This window comes from Bubalus kerabau, chromosome 7 (assembly GCF_029407905.1).
Source record: "Bubalus kerabau isolate K-KA32 ecotype Philippines breed swamp buffalo chromosome 7, PCC_UOA_SB_1v2, whole genome shotgun sequence".
Taxonomy (NCBI): domain Eukaryota; kingdom Metazoa; phylum Chordata; class Mammalia; order Artiodactyla; family Bovidae; genus Bubalus; species Bubalus kerabau.
The window spans coordinates 70,335,117-70,343,076 of NC_073630.1; the positions used below are offsets into that span (position 1 = coordinate 70,335,117).

Here is a 7,960-nt window from a genome sequence, read left to right on the forward strand (position 1 = left end):
TACATAACAGTTATTCCAGTGCAGCACTAAAGGATACAGTAGACTAAAAGCTTTGAAATCATTCTGTTAAAGTGAAATATTTGAGTGAACTGCAATTTTGGAACTTAGACGTAATACACTGTAATCCACACTTTGACCTCGAGGGTTGGCAGTCTTAGAATGCCAGGTCAAGTGCTCCATTAGTCTTTCTGATGAAGCTTCTATGCCTGCAAGAGCTCCCTCTTCTCAGTTGCCACCTCTTTTAATCACTGTGCTGAAAGCCTCCACATCTGTGAGCTGTTAGGATTTTAGCCAGTGGTTCTTAATCAAGACAGCTCGTTAGAGTCACCCTGGAGAATTTTTGAGTGATGCATTTTTTACTTTAAATGTGCTATACTTTTGTTTTTGAAATAGCTTTGTCACTTTCATACCATATATTTTGCCACAGTTCACTGGGGCTTTCCAAATTTACACAGGTCTGCAATCATCACCACAATTTAGTTTGAGAACACTACCATGGCCCCCCAAAATGTCCTTTGTGCCTGTTTGTAGATAATCACATGCACGTGTGCTCCGTCACTTCCGCCTGAGCTGGACTTTTCGACCCCAGGGACTATAGCCCACCAGGCTCTTCTGTCCATGGAATTTTCCAGGCAAGAATACTGGAGTGGGTTGCCATTTCCTCCTCCATAGGATGCTCCTGACCCCTGGATCAAAGCCACGTCACCTGTGTCTCCTGCATTGGCAGGCAGATTCTTTATCCCCAGTCATCTGGGAAGCCTGGATAATAGTGTTAGGGCTTTCAAAAAAGTAATAGTCAAACCTAACTCCTAGACCAACAATATCAGAATCTTTTTGTGGGTAAAACACCAACATTATTTTGTTGTTACAAAACACACAAAATTATTTTAATGTAAATCAGTAAATTCACTGATTTGAACAAAACTTAGTAGAAGAGGTGAGGAACTGGAAAATGTAATGCATGCATGCATGCTTAGTCACTTCAGTTGTGTTTGACTCTTTGCGACCCCATGGACTGTAGTCCACCAGGCTCCTCTGTCCATGGGATTTCTCAGGCAAGAATGTTGGAATGGGTGGCCATTCTCGTCTCCAGGGGATCTTCCTGACCCAGGGATCGAACCTGGATCTCTCGCATTGTGGGCAGATTCTTTACCATCTGAGCCACCAGGGAACCCGGAAAGTGTAGACATGACCCCATGCTAACTCAGAGATCTGGCCAACTTAGACCAATGTTGTCTCAACAAAAGCAGCAGCACAGTAGCAAAAAACCTTTAGAACATCAAGGGACAAGTTTTTGTTTTTTTTTTTTTTTGATCACTCTAGTTTTGTTTGGTTTTGTTTTTTCCTATTGTTTAGTTTGCTTAGAATCTTCTCTCCATCCACCTGCAGCTCCCTCCATGCATATTTAAGTGCACAAGATGAAGTCAGACACATTCCCCAGAGAATTTTAATTGCTGCCTCATCTGTGTTTCCATAACTCTTTTAACAAACTTTGACTATCGTCTTTTGCATTGCAATGCAGCTGTTTGTATATAGTCTGCTTCTCCCATTGTTCCCAGAGCTCCTTGAAAAGCAGAGGCCACTGACACATTCATTTCCATATTCCAGACAGTGTCTGGCATGAAGCAGACTCCCCATAAGTGTTGAATTCAGAAATAGAAGAGGAGATTAAAAAGAGAAAGTGCAAAAAGCTTAGGCAGTGATTCAAGGGAAACTTGACTGCAAATTAGAATCAACTTAGTAGCTTTGCAAACTCCCTAGGACCAGTTTGCACCCAGACAATTAAGTCAGAACCTCTAGGGAGGGAATTGCCTGTTCCCCCAGCAGTACTTTTTTCAGCTGCCCATGTGATTCTCCTGATGTGTAGCTGAAATTGAGAACATAGGTTAAAGACTTAAAGCAGCAGTCCCTAACCTTTTTGGTACCAGAGACAGGTTTCATGGAAGACAATTTTTCAACAGACTGGGGGTGGGTGGAGGGAGATGATTTGGGGATGATTCAAGCACAAAATATATTTATTGTGCAATTTGTTTCTATTATTATTACATTAGATCCACCTCAGATCATCAGGCATTAGATCCCAGAGGTTGGGGACCCCTGCCTTAAAGGATGGCCCAAAATTGCCCCCTTGACCAAAATAGGCTGCCCCATTGCCCCCAAATGCTTAAATTATTTGCTGCTAGTTTACCAGAAGAGAGCTCAGAAATATAGGTGGATTAATAGATATCTGTTTAAAATATATAAAAACCCCTAGCAAGCCCAAGAAAGAACACTGGGATTCATATAAATTACTAAAGTCTGAGTACTTCCCACCTGACATCTCAAGAACCATTATGAGACATATAGGAGTCAACTTGGGTAAAAAATTGAAAGTGTCAAAGCAAAAACTGCACGGAACAATGTTGAGCAGGCAAGGAAGACTTTATTCAGGGCTCTTACAATAGGAGAGGGAGAAACCAGAATTCAGCTCCACTGACACAAAGGGCAGGAGGATTTTTAAGTGCTAGAGTGAGTCAGAACACACAGCATCTGTATTTGCTAACAGGCTTTACCCAAAGGAAAAGTAAACTTTCTTGTATCTTTGCGACAAGAGGCAGTTCTCGAAATTGGGCTCCTACCCTTTTACAGAGAAGGAGAGATAGTAATTCTGTTCCTTTTAATGATTACATCCCAGAGAGATGGCTCACAAGCTCTTGAGAACGATATTCCTAAAATGTAAAACTGGCAAGAGACTTTTTCTTTTTTTTTAATTTTCAAAGGGAAGAGAGAGTAACTACAATAACAAGTTTTCTAAATAAAATTCTGAAAGTGGAAGCCAGTCGATTCGTCAGGAGGAAGCTTCTCTCAAGCTTGGCCAAGCTGGGAAATTTTAAGGCTGCTGCTGCTGCTGCTATGGCATTGTGTCTGACTTCAGTTGTGTCCGGCTCTATGTGACCCCATAGACGGAAGCCCACCAGGCTTCCCTGTCCCTGGGATTCTCCAGGCAAGAGTACTGGAGTGGGTTGCCATTGCCTTCTCCGAATTTTAAGGCAGTCTTGGTCAAAAGACTAATAGATCACTTTGAAACATGGAGAGTGAGAAGCCCAGAACGGCTGCCCAAGAAATGCCTCCACACAGAGCTTGCAGCAGCTAAGTGTAGCAATGAGTGTTGGACAATCGCAAGAACCAGGAGAGGTTCCCTGGTGGCTCAGACAGTAAAGAATCCGCCTGCGTTGCAGGAGACCTGGGCTTGATCCCTGGGTTGGGAAGATCCCCTGGAAGAGGGCATAAGCAACCCTCTCCAGAACTCTTGCTTGGAGTATCCCCATGAACCGAAGAACCTAGTGGGCTGCAGTTCATGGGGTCACAAAGAGTCAAACTTTGCGCACAAAAGGGAAAGCCAGAAAAGGAATTAGGAGACTTTTGGAAACAAAATATTTTGCAGTTTTCCTCTCCCTAATCTGGTTGATATCCAGCAAATGCAAAAGGAAATGCTTCCTTTCTCACCTCCTTCTTCTTAAAGGAACTCTCAAGTTTACATTCCACCCTGCCCTTCAGCTGTGCAGGAAAATACCCACAGCTGTAGTCACCAACTAACCTGAAAAGGTCATTCTAGCTGCTTTACTTGGTAAGGTCCATTCAAATGTTATATCTGTCCCCATACTCATGCCAAGCTTGGTTTGATAAAAGAGGAAGTCATAGGGAAGTCTGGTCTACACTTGTTCCAACAGTGTGAGCTGTTGGGGAGACTAATTTTGGTTTTATCCCAGAATCCTTGGAGTTTTGTTTTTATTTTTTGTAGGTTCTGATTTTTTCCCATCTTCTGTCTTCCTGATTCTCCTTCCTCATGGATGATTCATGATACTACCGATACATACTCTCTTCTGCCTGAGTACATCAGTTTTTAACCTTTAATCAGCTTAACTCAGCATTCCTCAAACCCAGTTGTATGTCTTTAGGTGTATAATCTTTTCAGCCAATTTACTATTCTTCTTATTTGCACTTAAAGATATATTCTCATTTTAGTTCAAGCTAGATTTAGTTAGGGATTCCCTGGCGGCTCAGTGGTAAAGAATCTGTCTGCCAATGCAGGAAACGTGGGTTTGATCCCTGGATCAGGAAGATCCCCTGGAAAAGGAAATGGCAAATCATTGCAGTATTTTTGTTTGGGAAATCCCATGGACAGAGGAGCCTGGCAGGCTACAAATCTATGGGGTCACAAAAGTGTCAGACATGATTAGCAACTCAACAACAACAAACAACAAATTTAGTTAAGGAAAACACTTTGTTTTTCTTCCTGGGAAAAACAGATTATTCAGCATATTTTTAAAACTCAAGGAATTGCAGTAGGGGAGTTTTTGTTTTGTTTTAATGAACTAATTACCACAATGTAAAGAGTATTTCATCAATAGAGGAATTATAAATTAAATAATGTATAGTCATATACGAGAATGCTGTATGTACTTTAGAAAATGAACTTATTTATTACATCACTGAGAATAGATGTAAATTTTTAAAATATACTGTTCAGTTGAAAAAAAAGGATGTGGAACTTGTTTACATACCACGTAACCATCATTTACAGTAAAGTACAAAAAAGTAGCAACATATATATATATATATAAAAGGATCTGGAAGGTTACACAACACATACATGTAACTTCTGGAAATTAGACTTCAAGTAATATTAAAAAGGACTTTAGTGATCACTATGAAAAGAACTGAGATTAGAAACACATAATCCAAAATGGTAATTATAATTCATTCTGAAAGGTAGGATAGGTAAATTTGTTCTACCACCTTTGTATTTTTCTAGATCACTTAAATTTTACAAAAAGAAAACCAAAATGAAAACAGAGCTCATGTGATAGATCTAAGCCAGGAGCTCAGAAAAAGGGAAACTCACTATCAAGATGACCAGAGACATTCTGGTAATGGAATAAGCAGGATTTGGAAGATGGATTGAATATCCACAGGCAGAAATGGATGAACACAGCAATTTGGTTGCAAGGAATTATACGAACCAAAAAGGCAGATAATAAAATCGCATGTCAGTCTATATCCAAAAATCAGTAATTTTTAAACCAAAATTTGATACTAAAAATAAAGAAATTTCTATATAGAGTATTAGGAATATTTAGGTCCAAAGTGAAGCAGATAATTTTCTAAGCTAAAACTTCTGTTCGTATTGTGGCTAAATTATAGAGCAGAGCAAGAGGAAACAAGAACTCAGATAATTATAGTGTTAGAAGCCAAACTAACCTTGGAAGGCATCTAATTCAACTTACTTTTACAAAAGAGGAAATGGAGGCCTTCAGAAGTTCAAATCACCCAGTGGTCCAGCCCAATACAGACTCAAATAATAACACCAACATCAATTGAACACAGTTCAATAAGGCTAATCATGTCTTGACTGTCTTTGATGGTAAAGTAGTTATCCGCTTGACATGCTGGAATGTAGGGAGAATGATGAGGAGTAATTGTAGTGTATGCCATAGTAAGTCTTAAAAGTTTATGGATAAAACACAGACACTTTTATAAATTCATTTTTGTTAAATTCACTTTAATCTATTTTAGGCAAAGAAAGATCATTTTAAAATTCAAAGAAGGGAGGAGGGAGGAGGGTTCAGGATGGGGAACACAGGTATATCTGTGGCGGATTCATTTCGATATTTGGCAAAACTAATACAATATTGTAAAGTTTAAAAATAAAATAAAATTTAAAAAATATAAAAAAAAATAAAATTCAAAGAGATTTTAGCATAGATTAAATTATGTAAATTGAGAGAGAAAAAAAGGGTCATAATATAAGCCCTCTGTCTTAGCATCTATAAAAGCTCATTTAATGGAATTGTGTACATTATACAACATTTTTAAGAATTCTTATAAAAACTCTATACCAATGACAGCAAATGGATTTCATGCAAACAGTAATAACCTATCACAGCTTTCCTGGTGGCTCAGTGGTAAAGAATCCACCTGCAATGCAGGAGACGTGGGTTTGATACTCAGGTTCGATCCCTGGGTCGGGAAGATCCCCCTGGAGAAGGAAATGACAACCCACTCCAGTGTTCTTGCCTGGGAAATCCCATGGACGGAGGAGCCTGGCGGGCTACAGTCCACAGTGTTGCCAAGAGTCAGGCACAACTTAGCAACTAAATCACCAAATAACCTACTGAGGGACCATGTGAAAGATCGCTCAGAACCTAGCAGGCCTGAAAGGCACACTGCACATCATTAGCAAATTCTTTTAAGAAAAGAAGCATTTAAAAATCTGATATAGTAGTAGGATTCATTACCAGGCTCCTCTAGTAATGAACTTCTCTAGGGTATTTGAAATAAAATTTGACATACGGAAATTCAATAAACACAATTTTTAAGAAACATTGTTTTGGTGAAGAAATAAATATTGAGAAGGCAAGCTAAGAGTCGGGCACGACTGAGCAACTTCACTTTCACTTTTCACTTTCATGCATTGGAGAAGGAAACGGCAACCCACTCCAGTGTTCTTGCCTGGAGAATCCCAGGGACGGGAGCCTGGTGGGCTGCCGTCTATGGGGTCGCACAGAGTCAGACACAACTGAAGCGACTTAGCAGCAGCAGCAGCAGCAGTACTCACTGTGGGTTCAGTATGTGTCTCCTTAATGAAAGATGGTTCAAATTAGTCTAACATTAAACACTCTACCTTGGGTGAACTTAAGCAGTAACCATTTTCAGAGGAGTCATCAATGCCAGCATGTGTCAACAGAAGCTGTCTCAGGCCCAGCAAGGGAGTGAGCCCCTTGACGGTCTAGCCAGCCTTCTTTCTGCCTCTCAGCTCTGCTTGTTTCATCTACGAAGGCAACTGTTAGGATATTTTTTAGATTCTCCCCTTCCCTTCCACTAATACTTCAGCAGATGCCCTGAACTTCCAATTGGTAGCTCATTAACAACCTTTTGAATCAATTAGAGATAAAGTAAGGGGTCAGATCCAGCATGTGAGAATAGAATAGGCCTGCCTATACCTAGCTCTTCTGTTTTTGTAGTGCTTGTTTACATGTCTGATCCCCTTGCATTCCACAGGACCCTTGATTTGCATATCTTTAAAGTCTATTTTCTTATTGTTGGCCCACAGGCCAACTCACTACTGTCTTGGCCAACCTTAGGTAAGATCTTCTGTTCCAAACTGTAATCTCAGTGTCCAAGAGGAAGAAAGATACTGATTTTGTTTTACTTTTTAATGTATATTTACAGTTTAAAAGCAATAATAAAAGGAAAACCCATATACCCACCTGTTAGGGTAAATTTTATGTGTCAGCATGGCCAGGCCATAATACCCAGATGCTAGGTCAAACATTATTCTAGGTGTTTCTTTCAAGATTATTTTTTAGATTTGGTTAACTTTAAATCACCTTACTTTCAGTGAAGCAAACTAACCTCCATAATGTGGGTGAGCCTCATTCAATCAATTGAAAGCCTTAAAAGAAAAACATTGGTCTCCCGCAAAAGAGAGAATTCTGGAAGCAAACTGCCTTTGGACTCAAACCTCAACATCAACTCTTCCCTGGATCTCTGGCCTGCCAACCTACCTTGCAGATTTGGGATTTAACAGCCTCCACAATCATGTGAGTAACTCCTAAAAATCTTTCAATCTCTCTTTCCCTCATTATGTATTTATATCTATTGTATTGGCTCTGTCTCTCCCAAGAATCCTAACACAGCACCACTGAGTTTAAGAAACAATAAAACATGCTCAGTACCTTCGAATTCCACTGTGTGCCCTCCCCCTGCCCCAGTTTTATTGACTTTCTATTGTAATTTTGCTTAGTAATGGAAAAATTTTTTTAATATATTTAATTTTTGGCTGTGCCGGGTCTTCAATGCTGCATGGACTTTTCTCTAGTTGTGGTGAGTGGGGGCTACTCCCTAGTTGTGGTTCAAGGGCTTCTCATTGTTGTGGCTTTTCTTGTTGCAGAGTACGAGCTCTAGGGCACAGAGGGTT

General features: G+C 39.9%; 1 long non-coding RNA gene across 1 annotated transcript; it reads right to left on the reverse strand.

Annotated features, from left to right (window-relative positions):
• Positions 1 to 1,323: 1,323 nt before the first annotated feature.
• LOC129657835 (uncharacterized) lies at positions 1,324 to 7,119 on the reverse strand. Its single transcript, XR_008717128.1, has 3 exons — positions 6,665 to 7,119; positions 5,268 to 5,429; positions 1,324 to 4,107 (listed from the first exon to the last, which is right to left on the reverse strand). It is a non-coding gene; the product is annotated as an uncharacterized LOC129657835 (long non-coding RNA).
• Between the last annotated feature and the right edge of the window lie 841 nt (positions 7,120 to 7,960).